Genomic DNA, 9,965 nt, shown 5'->3' on the forward strand with positions numbered 1-9,965 from the left:
CGGTCAGGGTTTTAAGGGTCATAGAAACCTATGAAATTCTATAAAAAAATAACTGTCTTCACCCATGATTAAAAACAAAAGCTTCAAACCATAAGAAAGCAAGGCACGAAGAAAGAGCACTGGCTTCTTGGCCACGTTGAGCATCTAGAGGTGACAGATACAGGCATTGAGGTGTGAAGCGACACCAAAATGCTGAGCCAAACACCCAGCCAGTGATACCTCGCTGCAGAGAAAGGGAACGGGAAGAGCGAAGCAGATTTGTAGGGTTCAGTCTACAGAGAGGTGGGGAATGTGCATGAAAGGGTAAGAGACATCTAGATGAAAATAAGAGCAAGCAGGAGTTCCTAAGAGACAAAATAGCAGAAGAAAAAGACATTCAAAGATAAAAAGCGGCTTGGATTTGACAAGACCGGAGTTCACAGATTCAGGCGGCACCATATATGCCCAGGTGCACAAGCAGTAAATTTGCATCTTTGATACACACCTGTCGAGAGCTGGTTAAGCTGCTTCCTGGTATTGCTGCTCCCCACCCACGTGCTGTGGCCAAGCGGCCTCCAGGGACTAGACGCTGACACCCTCCCCTAGATTATAGCTGTGGAGCCACAAGCAACTGTGAGGTCCCGATGTGGCTTCTCCTGCATCCTTGTGAGCCGCTTGTCTCCCCTGCTTGCCTGTCTGCCTTATGCGCCTCTTGGCTGAGACCCCCGAGGAGGTTAGCTGACCTCCGCTTTGAATCAACCAGTGTGGTCCCCGCCCAGGGACTCTATTAAAGTCACATGTCCCCGGGCCATCTCTGCCTTCTGCCTCCATGTCCCATGTGGCCCCTCAAGGCCTGCTGTGTACTTCCCCCAAGTCCTGCTACGGTAGGGTCCCCTCCCTAAGGGAAAAAAAAAAAACAACAGAAAACTTCAAGACAACCTTGCTATTCACTTACTTGACAACATCCTTCACGACCTTGTAACATGAGACCACTTAATCAGACTACATGTTTGTGTTACCATATATGGGAGACAAAGAAGTAAAAAATACATAAAAACACCACACCACGCGCTATTTGGGGTTCCGTTCTTGGGATATGAACCCAACTGAGCAGTGTTGGTGGGAATAAAGTTGCTTCCTGGCAAGAAAAACCTCTGTGTCCTGACTCTGTGTGCGAGAATCTGCTGTTACTTGGGGGCTCTTGTCTGGGATTCAGAGACCATGCGTTTCTGCTTCCTTTGCCGCCGGGAATAGGAACCTTGAACCTCAGGGCCCTGGGAGAGGCAGGTCACCTGGCCCCACCGGACCGCTTGATCCAGTCCGCAGGAGACCAGCCCACTCTCCCCACGCCGGGGGCCAGGACCCCGTGTTTGCTAACGGAACCCGTGAGGCCCAGGCACCAGCTCACGGAGCGCTCATCAGACTGTTAAGAGCCTGGGTTCGTTTGGCAGATCTGCCCGTAACAGGCAGAAGGGGAGCCTGCTCACCTCCCCGAGTTGCCCTAGTAGTTTCACAAGGGAAGAGGAACGAAGCTGCAACTCAGGTGCTGGGCGGCAGGTGGGAGTCGCCGTGGGACGGTGTATGGGAACGTCTCTCCTTCATTTCCTGGGCCAATGACTGTGATAATTAGACCCACCGGTCCCTGGTTATTCTGCCTCAGAACAGAGACTTCAAGGAATATTCCCAAAACAAAACCTGGAGTCTGCTCCTCTGTCTGAGCTGACAAGATTTAAAACTGGGGATTCTCTTTGCCTTCTGCTGGCACAGTCTCTTCTGCCCTCCCTTCCCCCACTCCTTTTCCACACCACCTGTGGCCGGGGGGGGGGGGCTCCCTACATCGCCGGCTCCCCAAGGCCTCAGGCACCATCAGTTCCTCCTCCCACCCTGGATGTTGAGGAGCGAAGACCCCCAAAGTCAGATTTCCCCACCAACGTTCCAGGTAAAAATTAACCATGGGGGAAAAATGGCCTTACGGGGACCCAAGTAAAATGTGTTCAGTGTTTAAGCTAATAGAAGTTTGTTGGTTTGAGATAAACAATCTATCAACATAAAACCCTTTACATTACAAGATTTAAGATAAATAAAAGGATATCTAGGTAAATTTTCTGTATTACATATGGTTTTGAATTGACCTGGAAAGATAGAATGCTTTTGTTAAATCAGACTGTTAATGAGACAGAGGTTTTGAGAAAAAAACATTTAAGGAAATCTACAATTTAGCCCTTAAATTCTGCTAAATTAGCCACTATTTTACAAACACAGAATGGGAGCTCAATGGCCTTCCTGGAGAGGTTGGGGGAGGCTCTCATTAAGTATATGGCTATCCCCTGACACCCCAAAGGCCGAGATGATTTTTTTTTTTTAAATATTTTTATTTTATTTCTAGGAGAGAGAGAGAGACAGCGTGAACAGGGGAGGGTCAGAGAGAGAGGGAGTCACAGACTGAAACAGGCTCCAGGCTCTGAGCTGGCAGTCAGCACAGAGCCCGACGCGGGGCTCGAACCCACGAACCGCGAGATCATGACCTAAGCGAAAGTCGGACGCCCAACCGACTAAGCCACCCAGGCGCCCCAATGAGATGATTTTTAAGGACAGATTTGTCAACCAGCCCTCGATACTCAGAGAGAATGCAAAAATTGGCTGTTGGCCTTGAAGGGACCCCGGAGGAGCTCTCACAAGCTGCCAGTTGGGTGTGTCACAAACAAAACAGAAGAGGGAGCTTAAAAAAACAAAACAAAAAAATAACGAAAGAAATCTGAGGTCTTAGTTGTGGCCTCATGTACGGTGTCCGACCGGACTTCCCAAGGTCCTGGCACCAGGTGCCATTTGTAGGCCGTTCAGAGCACTAACATGAGAACATCCTCAGAGGCGACACCAAAATGAAAACCCCCTAAGCCAGGCCCTTTGTCTGGAGAACATCACTGGAGATCTAAATGCCCTTGGGGACCTCTCGCAGATAACCCAGGTCTCTGGAAGGGACTTCACGGTGGCTCCCCTAAACAGACCGTCTATCAGAAACCCAGAACCTCGGGTAACTCTAAATATAGAAGGAAAACTGGCTGATTTCCTTCTTAACACCAGAGCTACCCTTTCTGCCCTCTTTCCACCCCAGGCCAGCCATCCAAACGCAGCAGGACGACTAGAGGCATTTTTTAAAAACTTGTAACTAAATGTTTCTCTCAGCCCCTGGGACACATATGGGAAAACCTAATTTTTTCTCATTCGTTACTAATACTACCCGAGAGCCTCACTCCCTGGCTAGGAAGGGACATTACAACTCAATTAGGGACCGGTGCTGGAACTCTAGGACACAAACAATTATGGGAGTTTTTGGAAATCACTGGACATTGTAGGCTGTAGATACCAGGGCTCAGGAAAATCGTTTGCTGCTCTATCAATTATTAAAGGAGACTCAATCCCACCAATTCCCCCCCCCCTCCCACCAATAAACTGGGGTCTGACTTCTAGACATGGTTTCCAGCCCTTGGACTGGTTACAAACAGAGCAGGGCAATTACTATTACCAAGTTCACAGAGCTAAAAGATTACTCAAACACAACATCAGGCCTTTCATTTAGGGAGGAACAAAACTTATCAAATGGCCCAAAGGATATTTACTAGAAAAAATTGACAAATTTGTCAAGGACAGTTCTGCAAGTGGTATCAGGCTCTAAAGTAGGTCTCAAAAACAATCCTCTCAACCACAAACTTGCTCTCCCGGACAATTAAGGAACTGGAGACTTTCTAGGAAAGACTAATTAGGTCTCACATGCCAAGGTCAATAAAAAAAAAAAAAGCCAACATGCATTGATAAGCCAACATGCCAAGTCCAAAAAGAAAGAAAAAGAAAGCCATGTTTGTATGGGTTAATATTTTTACTAAAATGGGTAAGGGCCTTCCCCTACAAGACAGAAAGGGCACAAAAAGTATTAAAAATGCTGCTTTATAGAATAATACCCAGGTTTGGCTTACCTAAAAATTTACAAATTAATAATGGGAAATGGCTGCCTTGACTCTTTCTCCAGTAAAACTCCTGGATTGTAAAGTTTTACACATCAAAATGAAGCAGACTGCCTACTTATACTCAGCAAAACTCCAAACACTTCACAAGCATTAGACACTTAAAAAGCATTTTTTTTTTTTTTTTTTTACTTAAGTTAGGACCAAACTCTTGTAAATAGAGCCACCATGGATTACTTAACTGCTCCTGCTTCTCCATCACCTGGGTTATGAGAGATTCCCTGACATATGTTGTGCCCAAATTCAGGGTCTCTCCTAGATTATTTGACTAGTTTGGAAACTGTAGACATGATCTTAAGATGCCATCTTGTTGGTCAGTATAATCTTTGTGTTTTTCTCTGTGTGTCTGCTAATGTTTATGCCGCCTCATGCCTGCCAGGCTTCCTGGAAAACCACACTGTGGGCCACTGGACTAACCCTTGGGGAGACTCGAACTGCTGGACCCCTACACCATCCCTTATCAGCTTGAAGAAGCCAGATGGTCATCATCCCTGCTCCCCAACAGCAGTTACAGGCCCTGTTCCAGGGGAGGAATAAACAGGGAAAGGGGTGACATTAGGCAGGGAGAGATCAGGGACCTTCAGGGAAGCAGACTGCAGCTGCAAGCGGGAGGCTAAAGCAGCAGATGGGGTTCTCCCCTTATAAAATTCTTTATGGGCACACTCCCCCCATTATCAGGGGCACAAGGAGGGGGATCTAAGAGATAGACAATCTAACCCTAAAACAACAGATGCGGCCCCTTGGCTTTATCCTAACTACCATTCACCACTGGGTAAAGGAATCTGAATCTGACCACAGATGCTCACCCCTTTAAACCAGGAAATGCAATATGGATAAAGGAATGAAATGTCCAACCCCTAAAACCCCTCTGGAGGGGCCTATTCACTGTCATTTTGTCCACCCCTACTGCAGTGGGTCCCTGGATTCGCTACAGCAGAGTGAAGCTGGCATCTCTAAACTGGGAGTGCATTCCTGATCCATCAACGCCGTGCAAGCTGGCCATCCAGAAGAATCTGCAACCCCAGAGGCTCTGGGGGACCGCAGCCCTGCTTGAGTCACTCTAGAAGCTGACTGTCTACACTTGGCAGAAGGTTGAGGAAGTGACCATCCAATGAAACACAAGACTGTCCTTATTTTCTATATGTTTCCTTACTGTGATGCACGGTCACACCTTGTTTCACACTATTACTGATTCTTCCTCTACTCTTTGCCATAGGATTGGCTGGGGCCACCCTGGCCGGCTGGAAATATACGAGGTTTCTGTTAAGACTCACCTTCCCTTCGTGGTTAGGATACTTCACTGGTACCAACATGGGGAAACAATGGCCATAAGAGACTAGAAAATTAGATCCCCACAAACCTGATAGTAAAACAAAATACCCTAGTCCTACTGCCGGGCTTTGGCTTCTCAAAGGCAATTGGAAAAACCCGTCTTACCTAGTGGGAAACAAAGTTCATCATCATCTCTATTAAAAAATTAACAGGGCACCTGGTGGCTCAGTCAGTGAAGCGTCTGACTTCAGCTCAGGTCATGATCTCACACACAGCTCATGGGTTCGAGCCCTGCATCTGGCTCTGTGCTGATAGCTCAGAGCCTGGAGCCTGCTTTGGATTCTGTGTCTTCCTCTCTTTCTGCCCTTTCACACTCTGTCGCACTCGCTCTCTCTCTCTCTCTCTCTCTCAGAAATAAACATTAGGAAAAAAACCTTAAAATGCCTAGGCTAAAAATTTTATAACTGCCCAGAAAACCCAATGGTGGGGACCCCAGATCACCTTGAGCCAGATCCCCACCCTTTGTCTACCTTCTTTCATCTCTGAGAGGCCTGAGACAATGTCAACACAGCCATCAAACAGCGGGTCCCAGGTGGACTGTACTGGGATGTGGAAGAACAGCCTATATGGTACTTCGCTCAGTCTGGTCAGGGTCTTGTGTGCTGGAAACTATTCGTCCATCTTCCTGCTTCCACTTGCCAGAGGGAAACATTTGGGAGTCCAAATATATGGGGACAGGGAAATCAAAGAAAACAGCATACCTTACACATAAACAGTTAAAAATAAATGACCTCCTGAGCATATAATCCAATATGATGGCCCTGCCACCTGGGCAGAGGATGGGTATTGGGCACCTACACTCCCATTTACACCCTAAACCGCATAAGGAGACTACAGTTGTAAAAATAACCTATGAACCTGCCAGAGCTCTTCACTTACTAGTCAAGCAACAAACCAAACTGTACAATGGCATCTGTCAACATCGCTTGGCCTTAGATTACATGCTTGCTTCTGAGAGAGGGGTCTGTGGAAACTTTAACCTGAGCAACTGCTGCCTACAGATAAATGATGAGGAAAGAGTCATCAAGGAGATCACAGGCCAAATAAAAAAGGCTGCTCATGTCCCAGTCCAGACCTGGAACAGCTGAAGCCCCGGGGAGTTATTTGGAGGATGGTTTTCAACTCTTGCGAGATGCAAAAGCCTCATGGGAATTATCCTCCTAATTTTAGGAAGGTGCTGCATCTTACCCTGCTTAGCTCCCCTGGTGGTATGGCCAGTCTCTAGTTCTCGGAGTCCATGATTTAAAAAAAAAAAAAAAAAGGCCCCTCATGTAATGATGTTATAAAAATATAAACCTCCAAACCAAGATTATGCTCTGTGATCCTAAATAGAGGGTCCAAGCATCAAAGAGGGGAATGTGGTAGGGTCCCCTCCTTAAGAAAAAAAAACCCTCTCGGGGTGCCTGGGTGGCTTAGTTGGTTAAGCGTCCAACTTTCACTTAGGTCATGATCTCACGGTTCGTGGGTTCGAGCCCCGCGTCGGGCTCTGTGCTGACTGCCAGCTCAGAGCCTGGAGCCTATTTCAGAGTCTGTGACTCCCTCTCTCTCTGACCCTCCCCTGCTCACGCTGTCTCTCTCTCTCCTAGAAATAAATAAAAAATATTTTAAAAAATTAAAAAAAAAAAAAAAAAAGAAAAAAACCCCTCAAGGCAACCTTGTTATTCACTTACTTGACAACATCCCTCACAATCTTGTACCATGAGGCCACTTAATCAGACTGTAGGTTTGTGTTACCATATATGGGGGACGAAGAAGTAAAAAAAAAAAAGCAAACAACAACAAAAAAAACTACACCACTTGGCATTCAGGGCTCTGTTCTTTGGGTATGAACTCAAAATGAGTGGTGCCGACAGGAATCATGTGGCTTCCTGGAAAGAAAAGCCTCAGTGTCACGACTCTCTGAGAATCCTGCTACACTGCAAATAGTAAACTTCACTGTTTCCGTTTCTCACCTGGCCTGTCGTTGAGCCCACTGACCCCCGGCGCCTGCGGTCCTCCTAGCAAGGAGTGCCTAGTTTAACAGAGTGCTAACAGACGGCCACAGGGGCGGGATGGTAGAGTCGTGCTGGCAGCTGGCTGCGAACAGCTGGCTAACTGGCTCTCCCATGTGGGTAGTTGATGGGCGTTGCTTTGACCTCGGCCGCTGCCCATGCACAGTGCTGCTGCCTCCTGTCCCGAAGTGCAAGCTGGGGAAGAAGCAACCAGAGTCCTCCGGGGCCTCGGGGCATTGCCCAGGGAGCTGGTTTGAGGTGCAGTGGGTTTGTTGTGCACCTGTTCACACCCCGAGGAGGAGTGCCCAGAGGGGGTTGGACTTGGAGCCTGCTTCCCCACTTGGCTGGGGCTCTTGGGTCCCATTCCATTGGCTAATGGCCAGGACACAGTTGGCCACACTGCCCAAGTGCAGGCTACGATAGGGGGACGGAGGGGACAGAGAGACACCTTGTCCTTAACAGCTGTGCTTGCGGGTGGCACAGGGACGTGGACTCCTACTCCTACCTGCTGACAAACGGGTACCCTCACTCAGGGGAGGCATGGCTCCCTGCAAAGGTCAGCGTGGCCAGGGCCTGTGGTCCCTCTGTTGCTGCACACAACCCTGTGGGATATTATGGGTCCCACCCCTGGCACATGGTGGCACAGGATCTAGCGGTCTGATGCAAATGGCCCAAGCGCCACCTATAAGGGCGGAGGAAGTTAGCAAGTTCATCACTAAAGTGAAAGCCCACAGACATGGCTGCAGGCCAGTCAGCCTGCAGAGCAGTGACGTGCCAAGAGCCCTGGGTCCAGTCCTTGGGGCCTGGGGCTCAGTCTGTGACCTGCCACTGTCTCTATTCTGGGAAGGCCAACCAGGACACCCCAGAGATGGACATGGCCCCAAGGGACAGCCAGTGCACATCTTTCCAGTAACGATCTAGGTCAGATCAGTGGGGGATAATAGAGCATCTGAAACTGGAAACTATGGCGTGGAGTATTTGAAAGCTTCCCAGAGAGTCAATCTTCAAAGTTCTCTCATCACAGGAAGAAAATGTAACTGTGAGATGCTGATACTAACTAAATGTGCTCATCATTTTACAACATCTGCATCATTGTGTTGTACACCTGAAATGAATGTAATGTTACATGTCAATTACATCTCAATAAATGAAAAAAGAAACCAAAACTCAGAACTTCATGCATCTCAAGATTCACAACATTCTACAAGACTCTGTGCAGCAGGAGGAATTAGGAGGGGCAGCTGGCTGAGAAGTTGTTCACATTGGCTCTGAGCTACTGTCCACCCCAGAGATGCGGCCATGACCTTCCACAGGGATCCAGGGACTAGCAGCAGATGCAGGTGCCTTGACCCTGCCTTAGAGGAAAAGGTAACAACCTCAGGCTCCTAATCAACCACAACTGATTTTGCCTGAGGGAGGCCCTGCGTCTCATCAAATGGTTATGGTTCTTACCCTAACCAGGTGCAGCCTGCATAATAGGATTGCTGGTGGACCCCCCACCCCCACCCCAGACCAAACCCCAGCTCCAGAGACATGCTGAGCACTGGGTGCTAGCAGGCCCCTTAAGAATAGCCATCTGCCGGGGCACCTGGGTGGCCTAGTTGGTTAAGCGTCCGACTTTCGCTTAGGTCATGATCTCGTGGTTCGTGGGTTCGAGCCCCACGTCAGGCTCTGTGCTGACTGCCAGCTCAGAGCCTGGAGCCTATTTCAGAGTCTGTGACTCCCTCTCCCTCTGACCCTCCCCTGCTCACGCTGTGTCTCTCTCTCTCTCTCTCTCTCTCTCTCTCTCTCCTAGAAATAAATAAAAACATTAAAAAAAAAATAGCCATCTGCCAGGAGCCTGGGGGGGCTCCATCGGTTAAACGTCTGACTCTTAATTTCAGCTCAGGTTCTCAACAGTTCCTGAGTTCGAGCCCTGCGTGGGACTCTGTACTGATGGTGTGGAACCTGCTTGGGATAGTCTCTCTCTCTCTCTCTCTCTCTCTCTCAAAACAAACAATAAACTTAAATAAAAATATACAAAATAAACTTAAGGAAAAAAGAGCCATCTGCAAGCATCTTGGAGGACACAGACCAACCAGGACTGTTGAGTTTTCCGAATGCAGCGAGTACGCCCAAGTCACAAGCCTGCTGCTCTTGAGGCTACTTGCATTGATAAGCGGCACCCAAGCACGGCCAGCTGAGGTTGACAGCCAGCTACGACAGTCCCCAGAACAGATCCCAGAAGACGATGAAGTCCTGCCCTCAGCAGGACTCCAGAGCTATGCCCCTGGGCCGGTAGCCCTCACGCGAGATGCCCAGAAAACCCACAGCTTGTGTGTGGTTTGTTCCTCCATCCAGTATGTATTAAGAACCGCCAAGTTCATGCATTTTGAGATAGAATAGGGTCTGGGACCTGGTTTTAAAGAGCTCACAGTATAATTGCATGGAGGGTGTGGGTAGCTGAGCAGTAGGGGAAGCAGATGTTGAAATTATATTTTAGAGGGGCAGCTTATTTTTAAATTTTTTTAAATTTGAGAGAGAGGGTGAGCATGAGCAGGGGAGGGGCAAAGAAAGAGAGAGAGAGAGAGAGAGAGAGAGAGAGAGAGAGAGAGGATCCAAAGCAGGCTCCTTGCTGTCAGTGAAGAGTCTGACTTGGGGCTCA

Source organism: Hyaena hyaena, unplaced genomic scaffold, assembly GCF_003009895.1.
Source record: "Hyaena hyaena isolate Hyena2069 unplaced genomic scaffold, ASM300989v1 scaffold_20, whole genome shotgun sequence".
In the NCBI taxonomy this organism is placed as follows: domain Eukaryota; kingdom Metazoa; phylum Chordata; class Mammalia; order Carnivora; family Hyaenidae; genus Hyaena; species Hyaena hyaena.